At 30.6% G+C, this 27,298-nt stretch overlaps 1 protein-coding gene across 10 annotated transcripts in view; it reads left to right on the forward strand.

The window, feature by feature from the left end:
• The window catches only part of LOC143064082 (thrombospondin type-1 domain-containing protein 7B-like), a 197,639-nt gene continuing 170,341 nt past the window's right edge, over window positions 1-27,298 (forward strand). For 5 of the 10 annotated variants that reach the window (XM_076236626.1, XM_076236621.1, XM_076236624.1 and 2 more), the window contains exons 1-2: window positions 15,316-15,561; window positions 25,557-25,652. The gene's annotated coding sequence lies outside the window, so the exon portion shown is untranslated. Of the gene's footprint in view, window positions 96-15,314; window positions 15,562-25,556; window positions 25,653-27,298 lie in introns of those variants that run through there. The other 5 variants (XM_076236630.1, XM_076236632.1, XM_076236622.1 and 2 more) reach the window with 4 other exon arrangements.

The raw sequence follows: 27,298 nt of genomic DNA on the forward strand, positions 1-27,298 counted from the left end.
TATTTTACACTAAATTCAAGCAAATCAACTCAAGAACAAGAACAGAAAGATGCTGAAAACCTTTGCTCATTTTACGCTGAGGAGAAAACCACAAGGTCTTTTGAATATAAGTCTAATGTTCCCTGTCGATATGTCAAATTAACCTTATGAACTGACGTGAAAAAAAACCTCCAAAAAACTACAAGTATAAAAATCTCAAAGTCTGGTAGTGCTTGGAGGATCAAACATACTATATAATTTTCTAATCCATTTGATATGCGTGCCCCTCTTAGTTTGAAGTATAACTTAAAAAATGATTAAAACGTTCTCATATTGACATTTATAAATTTTTGTAAAGTTTTGTGATGTTAGCTACACATAAAGAATATATTTTATTTTTTTTTTGAACCAAAATTTTATAAAAAAAAAATTAAACAATTAAAAATTAAAATTAAACACTGTTTATGACCATGTACTGATGATGTACTTGTGATTGGTCCATGGCCATATAGTTGTGATTGATCCAAAGGTAAAATGAAGAAACTGCCAAGATTTATTTTTAATGGTGACCGATTTGAATTAAATTTGCAACTAGAAGATTTACACAATCACTGTGTATTAGCCAAACTTCTAAACAGTTTTCTGTATAAAACAAAAAAAAAATTTTTTGAAAAAAAATTTTGGAGACATAATTAAATAAAATGGCTTGAACACATATGTCACATATATGTTAATTTTTTGGAGGAATCATATGAGATAATTTAGGATAAATACAAACAAAATCCTATTCAGATTGATAGTTATATTGAATTAACAAAACTTGTTCAAATTGATCATCATTAATTGATTAGGATGTTGAAAGGGCAGTAGAAATAAACATGGCAAATCCATTTCACTCTGCATACTAACATGTTTATTTATTTACCTGAAACTTATTTAAATTCAAAGGTGAATATTTACTTAAACATTGACTTTATTGATGTAAATAATTGCCATTATTGACATAACAACAGCTGTCTGTCAGACATATTTGATTTGAGTGCAGTCAGCTGTAAGTTAAACATTGATGCACAATTTCACAAACACAATACTCTGCAGACAGAACTTAGTGTAAATACTGCGACCTACCGCTAGCATGAAAATTGATCTCGATCACAGCGGATTGATTAAAGTTATAGGTGCTTGTACCCTTAGATAACACACATTGTTAATAAGTATATACTAAAACTGCTCAAATTGTAAGCAGTGTCTCGTAACCTTTAGATAAAGTTGACAAGATTTGTACTTGTTTAATTCAAATTATTTAAGTTTTTGTAGTTTCTGGTTGAAAATGATTATACTGATCAAAATTGGTTGGAGTTCATCTTAAGCTATTACACTTGAATGGAATTACTTACTCGTTAGAAAATAATAAAATTAAACAATTCATCATTTATCACCACTTTGGATGTCGTTCATTAATCATGTCTAGTTATCTTTTAAATCTCATGGAAAGTATGGCCTATTATTGCTTTGACATTATATACAAAATAAATACCAATTCTTTTGATTTGGTGCAAAGATATATTGGAATTTTACATATTGATTGGGTCGCTCTTCTTGACATTGTCATACCCAACATCCCCTGTTTTGACCTTTTATTCTTTAGGAAAATAAACTATCCGCGAATTATGAATTTGGTACAATGAATGACTAGAATTCCTATTCAAACTTATCGAACAAAATAACAACACCCAAAGGAGTGAATATATTTTTGAATATTTTATGATTTATAAACCTTTTTATTGATATGTCCTCCTGCAAACCAACTTTTTGTGGGTGTACAAAGGAATCCCTATTTTTTTGGCCGTCTGTGTTTCTATTCATGTGCCTTGTCACTTCTACACCTCCTTAATTGTGTGACTGAAATGGATGAAACTTTCCATAGTTTAAGAATTCTCTATCTGAGAATGTCCATACAATCAGATTGGACGATAAACTTCCCTAAATAGTCGACTAAAATTTACAAAAAGGAAAAACCTAGCACATCTGCCAGCTATATACAAATCAAAAGTGGAAGGCTATTTAATTTTGTAAAAAAATGCTTGGTGCTTGGTACATGTATGTTTTTAGTCAACAAGGGTATATAAAAGTCGATTAACTTGCAATAATTTTTTTTTGTGTACTTTTGCTGTTTGTCCTGGATTTAGTTCCAGTAACCTTAAACTGTCAGTGAATCTAAATTTTTCATGTAAATGGCAATTTACCATAATTCTGGAGGTATTGTCTTGTCACAAATAAGAGAGATGAAATAGTTTGATAAGCAACTAATGACATGATGAGTTTGGATCTTTGTCCTTTAAGACAACTTAATTAAACGCTCAATTGATCCTGAAAACTAGTATCAAAATTGTCTGTGTTTAACAATAGATGCTCCGATAACCTCATTAAAATACATGATCCATGTAATTCTCTTATTTTTATGATTGAAATATTTGGAATTTTTCCAGACCTTGTCATGAAATTATATAGTATCATAAATAATTGTCTTACTGTAAATTCAGAAATTATTGCAAGGTTTTTATTATTGTGAAGAATATGACAGGGTTACATGTATTATCACAATAATTCAAACTCTCATTTTGAAATTTTTATATGAATTAAACAGTATTTTTCTCAATATCACAAAAATTTAAATCACATTTTAGTCTTAGATCATAGATGACAAAACCATATTGGCAATGAGGATTGAAAAATAAAAAGATGTAATTGTACTAATTTTGTCTTTGATATTTTATGTTTGTCATAGGTTCTATCTGATCTACAACATTTTTGGCATGTTGGATCTGCATAATTGCTTTGATGTGGATTAACAGAAAGAATTGGACTGTGCTAATATAAATGGCTTATAATTTAAATTTTAGAACAACCTGTCCTCTCTAAATAAAACATGAAGGTTAACAGACATTAAAATAAAAAAAATAATTTTTATGGCTATTATGGTGTGTGATATTTACATACATACTTTTTTATTAATAAATATTTTATTGTAATGGGAGAATTTCTATTTTTTTGCAAGGCAAAAACCAAGTGCCACATTTAACCAAAAAGAAATCTTGAGGTCAACACATAGATTTAAAAATTGACAGGAGTCTATGCAATAGGTCAAACCCTGAATATTTAACAGTAAAGAAATTGTGATTAATGCCCAATTCTCAAAATTACAAAACATAAAGTCCATTTTCACTAAACAAATGCAAATTATTTAGGACCACCCGAATCCCGCCTCTGGGTGTGCAATTTTCTCCCTGTGTTGAAGACCTATTGGTGGCTTTTGGGTGTTTTCTTCAGTGACTAAATAAAACATGAAGGTAAACAGACATTAAATTAAAACAATAATTTTTATGGAGTTTGTGGGGTGTGATATCTACATACATACTTTTTATTAGCTCACCTGGCCCAAAGGGCCAAGTGAGCTTTTCTCATCACTTGGCGTCCGTCGTCCGTCGCCGTCCGTTGTTGTTAACTTTTACAAAAATGTTCTCCTCTGAAACTACTGGGCCAAATTTAACCAAACTTGGCCGCAATCATCATTGGGGTATCTAGTTTAAAAAATGTGTCCGGTGACCCGGCCAACTAACGAAGATGGCCACCATGGCTAAAAATAGAACATAGGGGTAAAATGTTGATTTTGGCTTATAACTCCTAAACCAAAGCATTAAGAGCAAATCTTATGGGGTAAAATTGTTTATCAGGTCAAGATCTATCTGCCCTGAAATTTTCAGATGAATCAGACAACCGGTTGTTGGGTTGCTGCCCCCCAATTGGTAATTTTTAAAGAAATTTTGTGGTCTTAAATACTATTATAGATGGAGATAAACTGTAAACAGCAATAATGTTCAGCAAAGTAAGATCTAATTATAAGTCAACATGACCACAATTGTCAGTTGACCCCTTAAGGAGTTATTGCCCTTTATAGTCAATTTTTATCAATTTTCATTAATTTGATAAATTTTTGTAAGTTTTTACAAATATTTTCCTCTGTATCCAAATGGCCAAGTCTATATAGATAGAGAAAATTGTAAGTAGCAAGAATGTTCAGTGAAAGTAAGATCTACAAACACATCACCATCACCAAAACACAATTTTGTCATGAATCCATCTGTGTCCTTTGTTTAATATGCACATAGACCAAGATGACCGACACAGGCTCTTTAGAGCCTCTAGTCAATAAATGTATACTGTGATGGTAAAATTTCAGTTTTTTTGCAAGACAAAAACCAAGCGACATATAATCAAACAGACATCTTGAGGTCAACATATAGATGTAAAAATCAATAAGTGTCTATGCTACAGATCAAGCCCTAAATATCTTACAGTACAGAAATTTTGAACAGAGACTAAATCCTCAAATTACAAAACATGACGTCCATTTTCACTAAACTAATATACATATTTTTAGCATATTGTACTTTAGGGGCCAGCTGAAGCCCACCTCTGGCTGTGGGATTTTCTTGCTGTGTAGAAGATTTATTAGTGGCTTTTTGTTATTTTCTGTTCTTTGGTTAGGTTATTGTCACTTTAATTTGACACATTCCTCATTTCCATTCTCAATTTAATGTAAAATATGACATTATACTGATTGATTAGACTCCTGGCTCTATAGTAAAATGGACATGTTTCTTTGTATACTTCTATATCTTGGTTTTTATGCCCATGTCGTAGTGGAGGGGGCATTAAGTTTTACCCTTGTCCATCTGTACATACATACATCCCAAATTTGGTTTCTGTTCTCATAACTTTAGTTTACTGCAACCAAATGTTATGAAACTTATGTAGCGTCACTTTTACTATTCCAAAGTTATGCCCCTTTACAAATAGTTTGAATTTTGGTGGTGTCACTTCAACTGTTCTAGAGTAATGCCCCTTTACAAATGGAAAAATAGGAATTTAATATCTGTTCTAAAAATATCAATGATGTAATTGTTAAAAGTAATTTTTATTATTGGAGTTATCTTTCTTTGTCCATAATTGTAGTTGAATCAACTACAACCAATGCTTTATATAATTCAATGTTCACTGAAAAATTATAACAATCTTTCTTTCAAGCACTTTCAACTTAATGTTCTTCATTTTTTCCCTTTATAATTTTATATGATAAGCAAGCAGGGGCTTCATCTGTGTCCCATGGACACATTCCCCATTTATAGTTTATTTAAGTTAATTCTCATGTACTTGTAAACTAATAACCACCAGTGGACTTTGAATATTTTATGGACAAAGCAGTGTCTTCTTTAATTGTCAAATAGTCTAGCAAATATTGGGAGGATCTTTGGTACATAGTTGTATGAGTTTTTATAAATTTATTATGTTATGTTTAGTTCTGGTTGACTTTACTGAATATGCACTACTTAAGGTCATGGGAAATAGAAACTTCCTGTCCTTTTATCATCCTCCCTTGTATAAATTTGACTTAAATTTGTCATTTAATATGTAATGAGCAATTATAGATCACAGACTTGATTAGAAATTCATTCATGAAAATGATTGTTGTATGTTGGATTGTTTTAGATTAGAATATCAAGTGTAAATGGATTTCAGGTTAAAAAAAAATAAATTAAAATATTACATATATATATACAGTAGATATGTTGTATGTATATCACCAAGGAAAAATGAGGTATTTTTCCTTGGCAATAATTTTGAATAGTTTTATATAAATAAATCTATATTTTCTTTATTCTTAAAGGTTGAATTAAAGTGTTAGAATATCAACATGTCAAAACTGAGTAAGGGCTTATTGCAAATATTCCACATCTTAAAGAGAATATAATTAGACTGTCTTTCTTAATTCTGGATTACGGAGTAAAGTAAACTTGAGGTAAAGCTATTAGCACCTTCAAAATATTACAATAAGACTGTAATTAGCTATTTCCTATTTAAGATAAAATACAATAGAAGTGTTATATTTTAGTTACATAATTTTATACTTTAACTATTAGATTGTAATTGATAAAAAGGTATCTAAGGGACCATATGTTCAATAGTAAGGATTAAAATAATTACCCTCCCCTTTTTGGGAGTTATGTATTTTGATTGGTCAAGTTACTATTTAATAAATGATATACATATATGGTTATTGAAATTAGAAGAGAGAGATGCGTTTTTAGAAAGGGACTTGGATATATTAACTTTATGTAATTCAGAGGATTGGATAATCATAGGCTTTGTCACATCATGGTGACTTAGTTGCATATCCGTATACATGTATTACTTGTGTTGTAAATATGAATGCATGATCTATTCGAGAATAATCAATATACAATCATTGAACTTAGTGTTTTATTGACTTTTTGTGCGTTATACAAAGAAAACCAGACAATGCGTTACCTATGCTCTACCATCATTATTCAGAGTTAGTTCCCCTACAATATAATATGATCAGAACTGGGTCGCAGAATGTCAGCTAGCTCCCCCACTTATTGACATGCGATCCAGTCCGGTCATATGTACATGATGTAAGTTGAAAGGTATTTACCACAGTTATTTCAATTGCTGTGATTGATAGCTAATTTAGTATGATGTACTTTAATGGAGGCTTTGAACGCTACTAGTATATTGTTCTTTACAATCACAAGGGTCTACATTGTAGAAGGAGTAACTGTTTTATAGTTTTGAGTTGTTGGGTTGCTTTCTCATTCAAGGGCACATACTCCATGTCTCCTTTATTCATATCTCTCTCTGTTTGATTGAGAGTTACGGTATATATTTCTCTGTTCTTGCACACTAACACTCTTGCAAGAAATATTGTAACTCACTCTCAACAGAATGAGAAACCCTCTTTTTAAATATAATAAAAGAAATGAGAGTTATAAGCCAAATTCTAGGGGCATACATAACATACAGTTGGTTTCATATCTAATTAGTTAAATTTTATAACTTATTTGGACTAGGATTGATAAATTCTTCTAAACTTGTTTGTTACACAAGTTTTATTAAGCCACATCAGCAATTCATACATTTTTTTTATGGGGAAACCATCAGTATCAAGCTTATTGGGATTTTTTAAAAATTATTTATGATTAGAAATATGTGTTCAAGTTTTAAGCAACTGTTTATAATTGAAAAAAAAAATCAAGATTCAAGCTTCAGTATCAAGCTTATTGGGGTTTTTGTTTTTGTTTTTTGTTTTTTGTTTTTTGTTTTTTTGTTTTTTGTTTTTTTTTATCATTTTTGATTAGAAAAATGTGTTCAAGTTTTTAGCAACTGTTTAAAATTGAAAAAAAAAAACAGTAATAGACAAAGTTGTGTCATATTTGTTCAGACTTAATGTAACATATTTCTTATATTGATGTTTGTTTTATATATAAATATACATCAAATATTTATCATTTAAATGGACGTCTATAATGGTTTTGAAGCATGCTGAGTACAAATGAAAATAACCGATGAGGTTGTGTAAAAATATTTCTTGACCACTCGTATTCAACAATGTATTATAGATTTCCATTGTATATGTGTAGGAAATTAATTGATTTAAAGTTTTTTGGACGACATCCAATGTTGATTGAACTTCACTTCTATAAATTATGTGGTCATTTTGGTATCCAATTTCAATCCATAACCATGAACTGATGAACTCTGGTTGGAAATGTATTCTAAACATCCCCTTATACAAGCTAGCACTCCTAGCAAGGTTTTAAATACATGAAATAGTTCTAGATTGTTGCATTTCTTACTTGATATGATATTGCCTTAGATAATAACAGTATGTATGCAAGTAGTATTTTCCCCTTGAGAAATGCTGTTCAAGGAAACCTGATACTCCCTAAACCAAAAACAGAATTGTTCAAAAAATATTTTATGTATTCTGGACCATTCTTGTGGAATAATTTGCCAATTCCGTTAAGAAATATATAAATGTTAATTCTTTCAAATACAAAATAACAGATTACTTATTGAAATCAACCTAGCTGTATAAATAATATTAAAAACTGATTATGTCATCATAAAATTGAGAATGGAAATGGGGAATGTGCCAAAGAGACAACAACCCAACCATAGAGCAGACAACAGCAGAAGGTCACCAACAGATCTTCAATGCAACGAGAAATTCTTGCACCCGGAGGCGTCCTTCAGCTGGCCCCTAAACAAATATATACTGGTTCAGTGATAATGAACACCATACTTAACTCCAAATTGTAAACAAGAAACTAAAAATTAAAATAATACAAGACTAACAAAGGCCAGAGGCTCCTGACTTGGGACAGGTGCAAAAATGCGGTGGGGTTAAACATGTTTGTAAGATGTTTATTTTTTCAACACATTTTATCAAGTTGTATTGAACATTATTATCATACTTGACTTTTTGAGGTTTTGACTGAATTAAAGTATATAACTATGCGTATGCCTTATTTTAGTATTGGTATTGTCATCTGATAAAGTCATGTCGATTATAAGATGCACAGTTTTCTTTGCTTTCAAGATCTTTCTGTTTGAACCCATCGACCTGGAACCTATCAATTATTGATAGTATTAATTATTTGGAAAACAAAAGGGCCTGGAAGGGATTATTTTTTAATCAACAGCATTGTTCAATGTTAGTTATAAATAACATTGACCTCTTTGATTTGCTGTTTTTATACGTCATACCGACTAACAAATTGAAACTGTACCTATAGGCTTTATTTTAAGTCCAGATTTTTAGTATTCATATTGTCATCTTAGAAAGTCATAATGATTAAAATACTACAATAGGGAACAATGTGACAATGATTGAATTTTGTAGTGTCAACCCTGTGATTCTGGGCGCACTACGTTTGTGCGCATTTGGGGATTAAAATGTTTTACGTTTGCGCTGCTTTTGATTACATTTGCGCGCATTCATTTTACAGGTAAACTCAGGTAAATAAACTCATCATAGATACCAGGACTAAATTTTGTATATACGCCAGACACACGTTTCGTCTATAAAAGACTCATCAGTGACGCTCGAATCCAAAAAAGTTAAAAAGGCCAAATAAAGTACGAAGTTGAAGAGCATAAAATATAAATAAAAATTGAATTAAATCATAATTGAGGAATCATTTCAACAGCATAGAGCATGGTATTGTTATACTGTCATGCAATTCCAATCTTGATGCATTATGCACAAAAGCTTCAGAAATTTTAATTGATGGAACTTTCAGTTACTGTCCAAAAGATTTTGAAAAACTTTACACGTTTCATTGATTAAAATTGGGACATTATGTACCACTAGTATTTGCTCTCTTACCATCCAAATCAGAGGAAATTTACACTGTTTTTCTCAACATGATATCTTCGTTGTGTATTGTTTAAACCAAGAATCGTACATATTGACTTTGAAATCGCAATACACAATGCATTTAGATCGGTATTTCCAGAATAGAACGCTGCCGTTTTCATTTAGGCCAAAGTTGGTTGCACAAAATTCAGAAACTATAGGGCTAAGTGTTAAGTATAAAAAACGAAGAATGCGAAGTTGGATAAATAAATCAGTATTATTACCTGTATTTTACCTGAGTTTACCTGTCAATAAAATGTGCGCAAATGTAATCAAAAGCTGCGCGCAAACGTAATGATTTTTGCGCGCAAATGTAATGGTAATGCGCGCAAACGTAATGCACCGTTGTGAAATGGCCCGTGTATATAGTAAAATCCTAAATACACTGTTTGGTGGTGCGCTCGTCAGATGCGGAACGTACAGATAAGGTAATAGGTATAAGTATTGGTATCGGTATCTGATTCGACCCAGAACTTCTTAATTATTGGCAATATTAATTATGTGTAAAACAAAAGGGTCTGGAGTTGTGTAATTTTTAATCAGCACCATTGTCCTATGTTAGCTATATATAAAGTTGAATTCTTTGATTTGTCGTTTTTACCCCATGACGGCTGATAAATTGGACCTCATTATTTTAGTGTTATAGATATGTTTATTATGTAAGTTCTAAAAATCCCAAAGTCATGACATGTTAAGTTAATCACTTTCCCAATGTTGTTCAACATTATTTTTATACTTCTACAATAAACTTTCATTGGCTTTATCTAGTTTTGAAAATATTTATATTAAAAAATTTTGTCATTAGCCTACAAATTAGTTTTCCTTTTGAATAAGAAGCAAAAGATCAAATGTCTATTAATGCCAAATTTTTGTTTTCATTTGACACACATATTTGAAAATCTATTTCTGAAAGTTATTCTCTGTTTCATAAAGGGGCTAGAATATGTTTAAAGAAAATGGGTAATCCTGACATAAGCTTTACTTATTACACAGTATTGTGATTTATCATATATTTAGTACAAAATACAGCTATTTTGTATATCTAATAAAGGTTGTTTTTCCAGTCTGTATCACCTACCCTGTATCGCATACCCCGTATCGTATAGCTAAACCCGTATCGCATACCCCGTATCGCATGGTAAAACCCGTATCGCATACCTTTTTTTTTTTTTTTTTTTTACATAAAGTTTTTTGTTTTTTTTTTTTTTGCTTAAGAAAAAATTTCCTCAAAATAGGTCATTTTTTTTAATGACGTCATTGTTTGGTATGTAACGTCACGAACGTCGAGTTTTCATATTGTATGTGACGTCACGAACATCAAGTTTGCATATTTTTTGGCACACTAAATGCAACTATGAAAAATACAAAACACTCAAATAAATACAATAATAAACAAAATATTTTTAAAACAGCAGCAGGCAAATGGTAAGGTAACCCAGGTGCTTTGTATAAGCAGTTACTTTAAGGCTTTGAACCAAGACAAAAGCAGAACTGAAGGTAACCCAGTGCTAATCTATCGGGATCAGAAAACAGTTCATATAATATAATACTCTTCTGTTGAAATATATGATAAAGCGTATAATACATGGCAAAATCCGTATCACATGCCGTATCACCCTCGACCAATATCATCCCTCGGGCCTAAAGGCCCTTGGGCTGATATTGATGTCTCGGGATGATACGACATATGATACGGATTTTGCCATGTATTATTCTCTATATATTAATACCAAATGTGTGAAAAATAAATTACAATACAACAGATTATGACATTATATGAAATAATACAATGTAATAAACATGATAAGTATTGTATTTGAATTGTTCATATTCAAAATAGTTTTAGAAAATTGGGGTAAGTTTGCTCTATTGTCTATGTAGGAAATGGTTTCTATATGTCCTTATGTATGTTTTTAAACAAATAACCATCATCATAAGAATACACAATTAGTAAGAAATACATGTACCACAAATCTGTAGAAACTCAGATTGACATTCAAGATTAATTAACAAGCAAATAGTATTAATTGTTTGTGTAGGTTCATCTGATGAGTTAATTCAAGCCCTTTTCAATATGCTTTTTATAAGACCGCAAAAATTTTAATTTTTTGGTCGTATATTGCTATCACGTTGGCGTCGTCGTCCTGCGTCGTCGTCATCGTCGTCTTCGTCCAAATACTTTTAGTTTTCGCACTCTAACTTTAGTAAAAGTGAATAGAAATCAATGAAATTTTAACACAAGGTTTATGACCACAAAAGGAAGGTTGGGATTGATTTTGGGAGTTTTGGTCCCAACATTTTAGGAATTAGGGGCCAAAAAGGGCCCAAATAAGCATTTTCTTGGTTTTCGCACTATAACTTTAGTTTAAGTGAATAGAAATCTTTGAAATTTTGACACAAGGTTTATGACCACAAAAGAAAGGTTGGGATTGATTTTGGGAGTTTTGGTTCCAACAGTTTAGGAATTAAAGGGCCAAAAAAGGGCCCAAATAAGCATTATTCTTGGTTTTCGCACAATAACTTTAGTATAAGTAAATAGAAATCAATGAAATTTAAACACAAGGTTTATGACCACAAAAGGAAGGTTGGGATTGATTTTTGGAGTTGAGGTCACAACAGTTTATGAATTAGGGGCCAAAAAGGGGCCCAAATAAGCATTATTTTTGGTTTTTGCACCATAACTTTAGTATAAGTAAATAGAAATCTATGAAATTTAAACACAAGGTTTATGACCATAAAAGGAAGGTTGGGTTTGATTTTGGGAGTTTTGGTCCCAACAGTTTAGGAATAAGGGGCCCAAAGGGTCCAAAATTGAACTTAGTTTGATTTTGACAAAAATTGAATCCTTGGGGTTCTTTGATATTCCGAATCTAACTATGTATGTAGATTCTTAATTTTTGGTCCCGTTTTCAAATTGGTCTACATTAAGGTCCAAAGGGTCCAAAATTAAACTTAGTTTGATTTTGACAAAAATTGAATCCTTGGGGTTCTTTGATATGCTGAATTTAAAAATGTACTTAGATTTTTAATTATTGGCCTAGTTTTCAAGTTGGTCCAAATGGGGGTCCAAAATTAAACTTTGTTTGATTTCATCAAAAATTGAATAAATGGGTTCTTTGATATGCCAAATCTAACTGTGTATGTAGATTCTTAATTTTTGGTCCAGTTTTCAAATTGGTCTACATTAAGGTCCAAAGGGTCCAAAATTAAACTAAGTTTGATTTTAACAAAAATTAAATTATTGGGCTTATTTGATATGCTTTATCTAAACATGTACTTTGATTTTTGATTATGGGCCCAGTTTTCAAGTTGGTCCAAATCAGGATTCCATATTAAGTATTGTGCAATAGCAAGAAATTTTCAATTGCACAGTATTGCACAATAGCAAGAAATATCTAATTGCGCAATATTGTGCAATAGCAATTAATTTTCAATTGGAGTTATCTTTCTTTGTATAGAATAGTAGTTGATAATATATGTTGGAAATTTGCCAGACATGACTATGATGTCATTTTCTATTTTTATTTGCCAATAACTTTATGTAAATAACTTCATTGGAAATTTGCCAATATAAAATGTTGCTGATGAAGCTTTTTTTCCTTATCTTATCTAAAATGTTTTTAGATAATGTATGTTGGACATTTGCCAGACATGACTATGATGTCATTTTCTATTTTTATTTGCCAATAACTTTATGTAAATAACTTCATTGGAAATTTGCCAATATAAAATGTTGCTGATGAAGTTTTTTTTTCCTTATCTTATCTAAAATATTTTTAGCTCAAAAGTTGTGTCCATACTTGTTCTCATTTCAGATTTCATAAATAAAAAGAAAATTTCTTCAAACATTTTTTTGACAGGATTAATATTCAACAGCATAGCGAATTGCTCAAAGGCAAAAAAATTTTTAAGTACATTAGACCACATTCATTCTGTGTCAGAAACCTATGCTGTGTCAACTATTTAATTTTAGATTTAAATAAGTTTGAAGAAGAAATCTTTAATTGATTTGTAAAATCTTGACATTTGTTTTGTGTAAAAAAAACCATATAATGTCAAAAATTTGATCACAATCCAAATTCAGAGCTGTATCACGCTTAAATGTTTTGTCCATACCTGCCCCAACTGTTCAGGGATCGACCTCTGCGGTCGTATAAAGCTGCACCCTGCGGAGCACCTGGTTATAGTTTTGTCTTGTGTTGTGCTTTAACATTACTGTCCCATGTTTGAAAAGGGAGGGGGTTGGTTGCATGCAAACATGTTTAACCATTAACCACATTCTGTATGTGACTGTCTCATGTCTGGTGCTTGTAATTTGTTATTTGCTGCTTTATATCATGTCTGTTTTCTGTTCATTGCTTTGCATTTAATTCAGGCTGTTAGTTTTCTTGTTTGAATTATTTTACCTTTTATGATGTCAGGGCCCTTTGATGGCATGCTATGCTGTATGGTTTTTGCTCTCTCTTAAAGGCCATGCAGTACCCTAAAGTCATTAAAAGGTCTCTGGTTGATAGTTGTCTTATTGGCAATCTCTGATGGATTTCATTGGGAATCATACCACATCTCTTTATTTTACATTTAAAGTCAAGAATATAGCCTGCTTTGGCAATTTAGATTAGTCTTAAACTTGCCTATCATAACATTAAGTTCAATGGTTTTCTCTGGGCACTCTGGCTTCCTCCACCAACGAAAACTGGCTGCCAAGAAATAGCCCAAAGTGGAACTTAAAAGTGGTGTTAAAACAACAACAATCAATCAGTCAACCTTAATTGATAAGAGTTACATTTTAAGAAAATTATTTTTGTTGATAAGTGTACAAATAGTTTAAATTTCAAGAAAATATTACATATTTATATATATGTGATAAAAACATTTCAAATTTATGTATTTTAAGTAGAAATTGTGAGTTCAGAAATTATTGCTATATTTGAGGAATGAACAAAAATTTGAGATTTAAATTATATGTAATTTCAGGAAAATTTGCATACAGATTGATAATCAAAAATTCAAGTTCTTATTTTTGTGATACTCACACAATCGCATTATTTGCATTAAAAAAAAAACTTTCTGAATTTACAGGAATTTAAGATATGAATAAAAGTATATATGTTAGGTAAATGTCAATAAGAAGCTGTAACCCTACAGGTCAACTAAAGGTCTTCCACTTCAGACCTATGTCTACACAATTAGTCAAGCTTTAAATAACCCTGATTCCAAAAACATTGTTAGTTTTAAATTGAGACTATAAATATCTACCAAAACACCAAACTCCTTAAAGGACAGATTACAGGATGAAAATTTGACGGACCTAAGGTATTTTTCTAGTCACTTTTAAGCCATCTACTTTTTTCTTGATTATTGGAATTACAAAAGTTACTTATAAGGACATAGACAAAATTACTTTAGAAAAAAAACACTTTTAACTCCGAAAATAATGAAAGTAAAATGGACAATAAAAACACAGATACAGGAAATTTAAGTCATGTTGACCCATTGTTGAACTGGTATGAAAGGCCTTTGAAAATGGAAATAAAACATTCAAAAAGGACCATTAAGTTATTTTAAAAGTGGCAAAAATATTTTTCTAACTATTATTTAGTATTAGAGTGGAAGGTGTCAAAGTTTATTTGATCACAGCATTTAATAAAAATGAATTGTATAAAATTTGAATAAATCTTAAATAGAAATAATTTGAAAGTGTGATTTTCATTAAAGAATGTGTGAGAATGTATTTCCCTATCATAACACATTTGATTTAGATCATTACATCATCACCTGTTATAATACATTAATGTTTTGTTGTCATACAATAATTCAATATTGCCTAAATCTAGTTCTAACAAAAGGCCAATCTCTTTTATTTTACCTGACGATTTTAATAGAATGTATTTACACTTCAGAAGTATTAAGGAGATTAGCTTCCATGTAAAGGTAACCTGTCCATTTACAGATTTATTTACATTTTTCTATGTCATGCTCTTTTATACTTGTTTAAATGACCGAGCAATTAGCATCATAATGAATGTCTAATGCCTTACTGTTATTCAGTGATAAAAGAAGTGCTGTTGAGAGTCGAATATCAGTTAATGCTTGAGTGATTCCCCTTTAATACGTATATCAATACCCGGGATTTACAGTGATGACACAATTCAGGCTGTTGACATTTGAAAAAAAGTATTTTTGATCATCCACGGATGCGTAACAGAACAGCCGTTGTAGATTTCATTTAATAGTTCAATTATATAATATTTGTAGGATTACAAAAGCCAAATTGGAAATGTACGTTACTGTTATTGATTGTAAGTTTTTGTTTTCAAACATTTGAGAATTCACATATTTTTTTTAACTTTAAAATACTGCTTCAGTGATTGTGTTCTTATTAACTAATAGAATATGCATTTCTATTACAGAAAACATCAGTTAGTGGTAGTTTATAACTGATAACATAATCATTAGATTTGAATTGAAATTGTTTGTTTGAAATTTATCATTTTTAAATCTTTTTTGTCATTCTAACTGTTGCAGAATTATTGGAGAAAAGGCATTTCATATTGAAAACTTTTGTCAAATTTAATTCAGTGTAGGAATCTGTTTCAAAAATTGAATTAGAGTTGTAATTGTGTTACATGATCTTTTTAAGTACATGTATTTTATATCTCAAACCATTAATTTTATAATTCATGCAATTTTGTACTAAAATGAAAATCATGTTTTGATATATGGATTCAAACTTTAGGGTGTTTGAATGAAGAATAAATTTCAAATATACTCACTTTTTAATTCTCTAAGCCTTACAAAAATGTAATTAAAGAATTGATTCATATTCAAAATGATTTGTATTGAGCAGGAATTGAAAATTTCTCAATTTAAATTTTGTGAAATGTAAAGTCGATTATAGGTAAGATGCTTAGTCTTCAAATTAGGTTGGTTAAATTGCTTGTAGCAGGATTTATTAATTTCTCAATTTTGCATTGATCAAATATCAGTAACTTTTTGATTTTTATTTAAGAATTGAATGCTTTTTTTTGTAACTTCATTGGGGTGTAAAAGCGTTGACCGAAGTACATTTTGTATGAAGCGCTTACTAAGTTGGCAGCTAAAGAAGGAGGATTTCTGGATGTTAATTAATGTTAAATGATGTAAACTGATGTTAATTGATGTTAATTAATTATTATTGGATTTGTGTTAATTGAACACACATGTTTGGTTTGACAATTACAAGACATTTGCGCAGACTCATTATCCTGATCGCTGCCGATTGGCTCTCTCACAGAGACCAGGCGACGCGGCCAATGATTATAAGGAGTTCAAGCCCTCGTGTGGGAGAAAATCTGAAACGGAAAGGGCTTGAATTATTCGAGTTACAGTTTAAGTCAATCAGAATAACGTATTATAATGAAACATACATCTAATGTAATTATTTTGATAATTTTTAAAAAGATACATTTGAGAAATTTGTAAATTCATTGCCATACATTTTTTTCCGGCACTCAAACTCAAACTCAATGTTGCTTGATGCCAAGAGTTTTACGTAAGTTACTGTAAATGTTAGTGTTGTGGGTTGGACATATTTCAGGTGCATATCAATATTGAATAAGTACACCTGTATTATAGTTCAAACATATCCATTGCTTTAAGATTGATTATAAAGATCATTGAAGAAAATCTTAGAATAATTAAAGTTTTTTGAAAAATTACTTCAAACACATATAAAGTGATGATTTAAGCTGAGAGTCTATTTGAAACATCTGTTACCATTCAAACAACATATGAGCATCTTTTGATGGTACAGGTGTTTGTTTGTATTGTAACAGAACTTGTAATATCTCTCACATTTGTTTTGAAAAAATTACAAATTAAATTATATTTATTATCCTAAAAAGTTATAGTGTTTTTTTTCAATTACTGAATCCTTGAACCTTTTCCAGTCACTTTAAACAGACAGGTTATGGTAAATTTTTACTAGATTAAAAACAGGATTGTAGCATCTTTTGTTAAGGGTTTAGGGAAAGGTGTAAGTAAGTTAAAGTCCATATAAGTATAGACAAACTCTGTATGATAGACTTGGGTAAACAAATTTGTACACAAACACAAAAACAAGAAAACAAATTTGTACACAAACACAAAAACAAGAAGACAAAAACAAGAAGAATTTTTTGACATGAATTTTCATGTCAACTTGTAAATTTTAAATGATTGTATCAGAATTAAAACCAATAAAAAATGAAAGAACAGTAAACATTTGAATGAATAAAAACTAAAATTTTATAACCATATATGTGGACTCATTATTATTCATTGAATACCAATTTTTGTGGATTTCATGGTAAATCATGAACCAAGAATTGAATTCAACCATGAAAGTATTATATTGATACTTATAATACTTCCATAATTCCATGAAGTACAAATTTTCTTCAGGCATGTATGCCGACTTTGGAAAAAGCTTGAAATCAAATATCCACGAACGTAAAATATTTTCTCAATCCACAAAAATTGGTACCCATAAAAATAAGTGAATCCGAAGTTAAAACATAAACTATTATAAGAAGGACACTTTTTAAATATAGTTTTTAAATTATTTGAGGTCATGCTCGTTAAATAACTTAAATTGGACCATGTTTGCTGATTAAACAAATTGCGATTTAAATCAGTTAGCTTAATTTTATGTAAAGAAGTGGACGAAATATGCTTGTATGTAAAATATCAATATTTTGTTTGGATTATATTTCATTGAAATCTCATTTTTGAAAAAAGCTTACCCTGCTTTTTTAGGTCAACAGGGTAATGTCTGATATTAGCATTTAACCTCATAAGTCTTCTAGGTCTTTTTTATAGTCCTTATGCCGATCAAAAGGTCAATAATTTCATAAGCAGTCCCAAGATCAAGAAAAATAAGAATCTTAACATATTTCTTTTTAAAATATGTTGTACAATCTGAGTGTCTTTATATTTATAGCTTTCATTATTAGTTTTCAATTGATTATTCAAAATTGACAAAATTCTATGCATTTTTCACATAAACGAGAAGGACCTTTTTCATGATGACACAACAGCATTAGTTTTGATGTCATTGATTAAGAAAAACCTAATGTTTTTGAAACAAATGAATTTTAAATCAAAAGCTTAAATTTCACTTAAATTTAGAACTAGAAGGATTTTTATAGCACATTGAACTTTCCAAGCATTTCCCCCAGAACATATAACTCAGTCTTATAGCAGATATAATTACTTGTTTGCTAAAATATAGTAAATGCCCATTGTTTATATTTTATGGGATTTGAAATGTGCATTGTCTTAAATGCTCTAATGAGCAAGAGCACATTTAAGTTGTTATTGTAAAGCAAAATTATATCCGGGTGAAATTTGATCCGGAGGAAAAAATGTCACAGTAGTTGTTGTTATATTTTTATCCGGAGGAAAATATTTCCCTGGGATATTTTTTCCTTTGCCGTGAAATTCTATCTGGGTAGGTTACTTATTAAATAGTTATTAGAAAAAAACTTATCCTTTAAAAATACTATGAAATAACAATAGTGTATTTGAAATAAAGTGAAATTGTTAAAAAAAAAAAAAGATTTATAATGGGAAATAATTTCACAAATTATCCTTGAAAAAATTAACTGAAATATTCAAGACATTCCTTTTAAAAAGAAAATTATCATGAAACATAGGGAAGAAAACCAGAAGTAATTTCAAAGATCGTTATTGTGAAAATAATATCATGATCAAATAAGGTTAGTGTAATACATGTAAAAGTGAGTTGTTTTCAGATCTCAGTACAAATATAAATCTAAAAGTAAGGTAGAAATATAGTTGCATTACTACTGTTAACAGTAATAGAAGAATTTGATTATGATGATATTTTTAACTATATAAATAGTTTTGTCTGGGGACAGAGATGTAGTTGTTGATTATATGGAAATCAGATAAATCATAGCATAACAATATATTGGAACAAAAGCATGTTTAACAGCTGCATAGTTTTTACCTGTGAAATATTATCTGTCTTATAAAATCAAGTTGTAAGTCATCTTTTTATATAAATGAATATATAAAAAATACGATTCAAGGAAAAATTTCACTATAAAATAGATTCAGAAATATATTATATTAATATCTTTAAATAATAATTTGCTCATAATTACCTCCCTTTGATAGATTATGCAAATTTGGTCTACCTTTGTGAAACATTTTATAATTATAGTCCGGTATATATTAATTGTGAGTAACTTATATAGTAGTAAATGGGATTATATTTCACACGGTTCTGTGAAATAGAGTACGGCAAATGTATACCGGTACATACTATCCGCATAACACAGATAGATTTTCCCTCCTCAGGAAAAAATCAACCTGTGAAATACCATGCCTGGAAAAAAATTACCGGGACAAATTATCCTCAGGATAAAATATCACAGTGGAAGAAATAAACCGTTACATTATCACCTTTTTAAACAATTTCATGGATTTTTTATGCTGAAAATACTTCAAAATTTATGTTCATGTGAAAGTGTTGATTTATCACATTTTCATCTGCAACAAAACCATGAAACATCATCAGAGACCCATAATACCAATGTTATTGTGTTATAAATCTCTGTTCAATATTAATGTGCTTTATTTTGCTTTAATCTGTGTGTCTTATTTAGAATGGGCAACACAGAAAATTTTAAAACATATTTGAGTTGAAAAATATCAATTGTAAATTAACTCGTTTTTGTGAAGGTTTTATTTCCACTTACTTTAATGAGTAGAAAAAAGAATGTATACAGTCTTGAAGACCCATTGGTGGCGGACTGTTGTCTGCTCTATAGAGGGGTTGTTGTCACTTTGACACATTCCCCATTTCCATTCTCAGTTTTATTAAATGTATAAAACTTAGATCTCGCCTTATATCGATCTATTATTTAAAGAAAGTTAGAACATTAGGAAAATAAATTTGTGCAAGGTGACATATGAAGAGTATCTCTTCCTATTTAGAGGCACTCATAGACTTGCTGCTGGTATGGGTCACTCTTTTTAGATGTTATAATATATATTAGTGGGATGGGATTTCACTAAGGTAATATAACAATGGGTTGAAATTTATATGTCAATGAATCATTGTGTTCATCTTCTGTTAAGAAACCTGTAAAACTGTGTCCTGACCTTTTTTGTCCAATAATATGAGTTATACTGTATGTGGTTCACATCTAAATAAGATGTCATGATAACTGGCAAATATATAAAGGGGTTATTTTAAATTTCCTATGAAATATATGAATGGGAGTGTTTTGATAACTCCAGCTGGACATCTGTACTCACATTTGGCTGTTGAGACACCCAGTGGCAGTGGAAATATATCAATGATGTTTGTAAAAGTTTTTCTTTACTTTTGAAGGGCTATTGCATATTTATGCTGTAGAATATTCATTGGTAATCAGAAGCATTAAAAAGTATGCAGTAGGATTTTGTTCTTTCATAGATTTTCAAAACAAGTATTTCAACATTTTTTCTCTTCATCTTTTGGAATAAATAACTCAAATGTCTTTCAGTTATTATAATTTTCCTCAAGACCTCTAACTCCAATATATCCTATGATAGTATGGTTAAGCAAAATAACGTTAGGGTAATGATGTATAATTCAATTGTTAGAAAAGTTATGTTTTACCAAGTTCTGTAGGTCTAAGAAAGTCATAAAACACTATGTCCATTAGCGGATCCAGGGGGGCCCTGAGGGATCCGGGCCCCCCTTTCATGGGAAAAATTTGGTTGATTATATAGGGATTCAATGAAACATGACTGGAGCGGGCCCCCCTTAGGTCAGTCAGCAGGCCCCCCCTTAGGAAAAGTTCTGGATCCGCCACTGATGTCTACAAGAATTAAGATGACAAATACAAACAATAGCCCCAAAAAAATAACAGAGTGACAAACACATTGATTGAGCAACATTTGTATAACCTCACAAAAAACCCAGTTACAAACCTTTTGTTAGCCGGTAGGGTCGGCAGGGTGGTTTATGGGGTTCGATGACTTTCTCTTTCCTAGAAAAAAAAACCCAAAAGTACTATTGAAGATCATTAAAGTGGAGACTGAGATTGAAGTGTGACTATCAAAGTACTAAATTACCCTCACCCATTGGCGGATCTAGGAGGGGGGTTCGGGGTGTTGGAACACCCTGTTTTTTTGGACGATCAATGCATTTGAATGGGGACATATAGTTGGAACGCCCCCTTTGTCCTGGGTTGGGAACCCCCCCCCCCCCCCCCCCTTTTTAAAATGGCTGGATCCGCCCCTGCTCACCAGCCAACCTATGCATTCAAGCTACAGGTTCTGATTGCGACATGGAGAATCTATCGTAGTGAATATTTAGGTTAGACCATAAGAATTTAATTGTTGGTCAAATGTGAAATTTTTTTTTTTTTATAAAATAAATGTTTTATGAAGAATTGTATTGATAATGCATTTGCACTATAAAACTTGGTATAGATACTGTTACTTTGGTGATTTTTTGTTGCCCTTTTGTCAGTTATCAATCACCTCTGTTATACAAATAGTATTATATAAGTTGATAGTGTTATGATAAGATATACAGTAATAGAACCCAAAATTTTCTCTTCTTATTACATATTGAATATTCCAATCTTTTTCCCAGTTTGAGAATATACAGCATTATAATCAAATATTGACTTGGATTTGATTACATGATAAGGTATAGAATTCCAGTAATATGGCTAATTTTCTCTATATTGAGCTATGTTGTAACAGTTTAATTTGTAGTTGAAATTTCTATATTGACAAAGTCAATATTCTTTGAAGAGCAAGACAAAGTTATTTTTAAAATAAAATGAACCCGCCTCCTACTTCTAATGACAAAGATACCTTGGAAAATGTAAAGACATGAGATTACTCCTCAGAAAGTAACAATTATAGCTGGTAAACATTGCCTTTTGAAACTTGTTATATCTAAATTTACTGATTTTCTAGTCCAATATTTACACACAAGATATAGTAAACAATCCGTGCTAATGACAGTAGTAGAAGTAGACCGCCAGTATAATGATGTAAATTAAACTAATTATCTGCCCTTTGATTGACCTTGTATGCAAATAATTCTGTCACCCCATGGACAAACACAGATGTGACCATGGAATACTTTTATTTATGATAGAAGCTGAGATAGAAGTAAAAAGAAATGAGCAATTATTTACCAAGATTGTTGTTAAAACGTCAGTTATTGAATTGGTTTTTGCTTTACAGAGTCATTTATAGTCAATATTGAGCTTGTTCATATGGATTGCTAAACTTCATGCCATTTTTTCAAGTTTCAATTTGAATTGAACTCACACTGTGTCTGTACCAAGTCAGACTCTCTCTTTGAATATTTTTACATTTGTCATTTCAGGGCATTTTATAGATAAATATGTGGTATGGGCTTTGCCCATTGTTGAAGCTTTAGTGTGACCTATAGATGTTGATTTCTGTGTCATTTTGTCTCTTGTAAAGAGTTGTCTCATTGGCAATCATACCACATCTTTTTTATATATATATCTATATCATTTATTGGAAGCTGTCAATTTCGCTTGTATACATTTATTTGATTTAAAAAAAAGGTTTTTGGAGGAGTTGGTGGGGTCTGTTGAACTACCCAAAATGTTTGGTAATTCCTACAATCTTTGTGTATGTATTTTTAGATATGTCAGATTTTTGAATTATAAGTAAGAGATCTTGCCTACTGTTGATTTATTATTTTTTGTGTTGTACAATGTACCTTTTTTTTTGTGTATTGTATGTGTAAAAGGAACCTGGAATTCTAATTTCAATGAAGAATAATTGTTAAATAGCCTAGGTTTGAATACAAACTTTTGCAAAACCACAAAATCATATATCTCCGAAATGTATGTATCTTAATGTATGTTTGAGTTGTTGAGACAAAAGTGGAAAGCGCCATACATGTTTGCAAACACAAATGCATATACCAAATTGGCCATGACAGAATTTACAAAACTATAATACTATTCCATGTAACTAATTGTCAAAAGAAATATAATTGTATTGGTAGCCTAGTTATTTTATAATTTGATAATTATTTTGTGTTTGATACTAAATGTGATCTTAAGTGATCCTGTGAATGCAAGCTAATACATAATTAAGCTGATGAAGTTTGTATCAAAAAAATAAAATGCCTTCATTCTTTTAATTATCAGAATGTTTCTTAAAAGATATAGAATTTACAAAAAGCATTGAAAAAAGATATTTTTCACACCAACAAGACCAAGACTTGTGATAGTTGTTCAGTTGTATGAATGACATTGCCTACATTTCATTGACGCCAATTGTCATGAAAAATGTGTTGTTGGTGCATTGTAATTGACGTCATTGTCTTGTATATTTTTAGTATCACATCCTGTCTATGATCTTAAAAATCATTAGGCAGCAGGATCAAAAGGAAAATGTACAAATTGCTAATAATTTAGGTTAACGAATGCTTAGGATTATTGGAATTAGCTATTCATTCACAGATTTTAACATTCAGTGAACATATAAAATAGGTTTTAATTAATCCTGATTATATGCACTTTTATAGACATCTTACTACAAAAGTTGAGGGAAGTCAACTTTTCCATTTATGGCAAAATTATTTGCTTATTTATGACTTTATCATGTTTGAAGAAAGTTAAATTAAGTCCATTTTATATTCTCAGCTTCCAGAAAAGTTTCTGGTTAAACCTTTGACTCAGGAGAAAATGTAGTTCATATAAATTACTGATTTTAACAGATGAAGTGTGTAAAAAAACAATAAATTCTTCAGATTTTACATTTAGACTCCATCTCTCAAATGAAGTTGCATATCAACCTTTTAATTCTACTGAAAATTAATGGAATTTAATTGAATTTTAACATCCTTGACATCAGTTAAAGTATGTTTATTTCAGAATGTGTTTATTTATGGGTGAATTTCATCACACTTTCTAACGTTTGTAAATATCTGTAGGGTAGATAGTTTGGGTTAGTAACATCATAAGAGGTATGTAACCCCACCGTGTGACAATGTAAGGAAGAGTTCAATATTTAGATTTCATTTAAAAGATAATTTTGTGTGAATCACTTAAATTTGATATACAATATGCGAATATAAATTCAATTTGTTTCTAAATCATTTTATTGTATAAAGTTTCTAATAACATAAAATGAAATAACTACATTACCTTAAAGACACCCAGTATAATGCAATTATATTTATGTTTATAGGAAAGATATAAAATAGATTTTCTAAAATAATCATAACTTTTATCTAGTATTCATTATATTATTGGTATGCTGATGCCCATATTTTAAATATTGTTTAAATGCCACCATTCACAATTTTCATCAAATGTGTATATAAAAATAGGGAGATGTGGTATGATTGCCAATGAAATAACTATTCACTAAAGTTTAATGAAGAGGATGTAGGCAATTATAGGCAACCATACAGCCTTCAACAATGAGAAATACCCATACCTTGTGGTCAGCTATTTAAGGCCACTACATCAATAATCTGAACCAATTCAATTGAGAAAACTAGAGGATATCTTTTATGTGAGGAAAAATTTAGTTGATTATATATAGGGAATCACTGAAGCATGGCTCCCCTTAGGTCAGTCAACGCCCAAGCATTTTTACAAGCAACCACCATTTTAGGACATGAACATGTATCTTGAAATATTGAATCTACAATCATGTATGTAATTTTTCTATCATTCATCATGTCTAAAAAAGTCAAAATCAACATTTTATAATTCCCATTCTTAGCCTGCAGTCTGTAATTAATTTCAGAATATTAATTCCCATAGTTTTGTTGCTGCTAGTAATTTTGTAGTCTGAACATTTGTTATCTATATTAAAAAAATCATCTGGGTACTGAAAAACTGTAATGAGAGATTTTTATAATTGTTTTTATTTTAAAGACAAACCAACATTTAATTATATTGATGAAATATTATACTTTCATTTACAATTGACATGTTTCATTATTGTTAAGGGAAAACACATCTCTATAGTAAAATAAATCTTTAAAAGTACATTTGACCCAGCTAACAAAAGTGCAAATGTTCTATAAATGGAACAAAGTTTCTGAAATCTTGCACACTGAAATGTACATCTTCTGATAAAATAGAAACACTATGGTGTCATAGCATGTGAAAAGCATGTTAATATCACTATGTGAAAAGCATGTTAATGTCACTATGTGAAAAGCTTGTCCAATGATGATGTTGATGTCACTGAATTGTCCATCCAATGAATTTTCTTCTTTTGTTTTGATTGACAGGTGCCATAGGATAACCAGACTGAAATAAAGGAGACTGAAGTTAACATTTCAGAACACCAGAATACAGCCAAGGAACCATCAACAAATAGAAGATTTGTAAGTAAAACTGTTTTGATATTGAAAGTTTTTTGTACAGGAAATTCATGAGGTATAAGATGAAAGAAATATACAATATTAGGTCAATGTCAGAAAAATATAAACTTTTTTGAATGAGTCTGAGAAACTTGGAAAGGGCTAGGTTTTACCAATTAAGCCCTTCTCCAGTAATGTGTGCCGAATACAAAAAAGTTAATATTTTTATGACATTGACCCAATACTGTTTTTATACTGCAACTGAAATTAAGACATTGATAGCTATTTTTAAAAATTATAATACATTGTACAAATTTCAAACTTATTTTCATCCCTTCAATACTGAACACCTGATTGTGGAAAAAGTGATCCATGATGAAATTGACATTGTACAAAATATAGCTGTGTTTCTATTTTTAGGAAATAACAAGTTGCAGTATGAAAATATTAGGTTAATTTTCTCTTGAATTGAAAACTTGGTAAACTGTGCAAACTTTAGTGTTATAGATACATTTTTTGGCCACTCTTACTGCTGTGAAACCATTGTAGAATTGTCTTTTGGTTATCATAACACAATAGCTTTGGAATACAGTAGCAACCACATACAGCCTCCCTACGATAGGCAGTGGCTGTCATGTTTGGGCTCTAATCAGTGGCGGACCCAGAAATTTTCATAAGTGGGGGACCATTGACTGCTGCTCCCATCACACTTCAGTGATTCCAACCAACCAAAATTTTACCACAAAAGGGGCCCAAGCCTAAATATGCCTCTGCTAAATTATCACTTCAAAAGTTTCAAATACACATTACAGAGACCTTAATGAAAGATTTGATATAAACACCCTAGATCTCCAAATATAAAAAAAAGAACATGTAAGATATGAACTGAGAAGTTGGGACAAGCCCATGCACATGTGGCAGATCCAAATATTAAAAGCTTTAATTTTAAAAACTCCTCTAATGTCATGTATTGAATATGATATGATATTTTCATACATACTTTCCAAATACTTCTTGTGAATTTCATAGACAGTCAAAAAGTGTTAAAGTTCTTGAACTTTATAAATTGAAAAGGAGATTAGTAATTAATTAGTGTGCCAAAAAGGCTCAATATAATTGCATGCTTGATTGGGTGGTCAAAGTCTTTGCACTGCATTGTATTTATTTTCATGTGTGTATTTTTGATATGTAAAGATCAATTTTATATGGTTAAAATTATTGCAGTATTCAGCAATAATGTTAAAACAGAAGATTTTGAAGAAAGCATTATTTAATACAGTGGTGTTCAATTGTTTGCTGTATATATATCATATCTGTTTTTCATTTATGGTTTGTACATAAATTAGGTTGTTAGTTTTCTGTTTTGAATTGTTTTTGCTTGTTGTTGAAGGCAGTTCAATGACCTATAATTGCATCCTCTTCATCTTTTGGTCTCTGTTGTAAAGTTGTCTCATTTCATGGGGGGATCCGGTGTGGGGGGGTGTTCTGGGGGTTGGAACCCCCCTTTTTTTTGGCCGATCAATGCATTTGAATGGGGACATATAGCTGGAACCCCCCCCTTTATCCTGGGTTGGGAACCCCCTTTTTAAAATGGCTGGATCCGCCCCTGCATTTGCAGTCATAGTACATTTTCTTGATTTTATATGGTTGTGATATTACCATAACTGATT

This window comes from Mytilus galloprovincialis, chromosome 2 (assembly GCF_965363235.1).
Source record: "Mytilus galloprovincialis chromosome 2, xbMytGall1.hap1.1, whole genome shotgun sequence".
NCBI classification, from domain to species: domain Eukaryota; kingdom Metazoa; phylum Mollusca; class Bivalvia; order Mytilida; family Mytilidae; genus Mytilus; species Mytilus galloprovincialis.